At 43.0% G+C, this 1,536-nt stretch overlaps 1 pseudogene; it reads left to right on the top strand.

The window, feature by feature from the left end:
• Positions 1 to 374: 374 nt before the first annotated feature.
• LOC100945915 lies at positions 375 to 1,088 on the top strand (annotated as a pseudogene).
• Positions 1,089 to 1,536: the final 448 nt, after the last annotated feature.

Below are 1,536 nucleotides of genomic sequence, written 5' to 3' on the forward strand. Positions count from 1 at the left end.
TGTTGGAGTGGGTGGCTGTATCCTAGCTATTTGGGAGGCTGAGGCAGGAGGATGTCTTGAACCCAGGTGCTTAAGGTTTGCTGTGAGTTAGGCTAATGCCACAGCGCCCTAGCTTGGGTGACAGAGTGAGATGCTATCTCAAAAAAAAAATTTGAGTTGGAGCACTGGCATAAGGTAAGGAAGAGGAAGGAAAAGGTGCTGAAATTGATGGGCAGCCTGCTAACCTAGTGTTCAAGAATGCGATCTCATTTAATCTCCACAACAGCCATGAAAAGTGAGAATTATCCCCATCTATAGGTGAGAAAACTGAGGTTCCAAGAATCTATCTAGTTTTGCAAAAATCACATTCACAGGCTTCAGCAAAGGCAACTGCAATGGATCAGGCTGAAGGGCTGACAGTTGTGGACAATGTAGTCACTCAGTTCAACATCTATGAAGATTTCCTTGACTCCCAGATCACTTCTGTGGACTTGTGCTACCTGGAGGATGAAAGCTTAGCCCACCAGTTGGTGGAGCTAGGATATCAAGGGACTGAAGAGATAGTCAACAGGGAAGATTTTAAAGCGAGGAAAGCATCTATAGAGATTGCAAGGCTGGCTGAAAGAACTCAGAAAAAGACACTACCAAGTGCTGGTAACTTGCAGATAACTTTCTGAAGGCCCTGCATTGAGAGAAGAAATTGCAGTTGGTGAGTGAGCTCCATGGTCTTCATTTGGGACAGAAATGCTCATGGGCAGGAGGTGTCAGGGTACAATGACTATAGGCTGAAGATCAAAGCTTTTGAAATCTACTTCAACAGGAAAAAAAGACTTCTCCCAAGGCCCACGGATATGAGCTTTTATAATTGGGACAATCATATTGCTCTTTGTAATTCAACTCCCAACTATCAAATGATTTCTGATAATCTGGAAGGCTTATTTTTCGAATACAAAAGAGACTAAAAAATTCTCAACGTGGACACAAAGGCACAACCAGGTGACAACTCTACAAGAACACCCATCGAGACAGAACTCTACATTCAAGCTGCCGTTTTTGACCATGTTTCCAGAAAGAAGACTTACCTACCAACATGTTGGATGGTTTCCTAATGGTTTAGCAAATATGGTTTAGCTAAATTTAACTAAATTCTGTAGACAGAAGCAAATTAGAATAATAAATGAGTCTTGTAGCTGGAAGGCAATTTAAAATAATAAAAGTAAATAAAGAAAGTATAGGCAAAAGGCCTATGTACCTCTGGCCAAAAAGGCTGTTTGACAGCGAGCAGGAAAAGACTTTGTGCAGGCATACTTGTGAGAAACTGAGGCAGAATCCCATATGGCCAGGTTGGTTGTGGGCGTAAAACCTCCCTGACCTAAGGTCAGCCTGGGGGGTTGTGGGTGTAAAACCCCTCTGACTTAAGGCTCACATGGGAGTGGAAGCTTGCAAACAAGTTTTCTGTATATCTTTTTTTTTTTTTTTTTTTTGAGACGGAGCCTCAAGCTATCCCCCTGGGTAGAGTGCCATGGCATCATGCTCACAGCAACCTCCAACTCCTGG

The sequence above is a fragment of the Otolemur garnettii genome, unplaced genomic scaffold (genome assembly GCF_000181295.1).
Source record: "Otolemur garnettii isolate 467f Iridium unplaced genomic scaffold, OtoGar3 scaffold00083, whole genome shotgun sequence".
In the NCBI taxonomy this organism is placed as follows: Eukaryota; Metazoa; Chordata; class Mammalia; order Primates; family Galagidae; genus Otolemur; species Otolemur garnettii.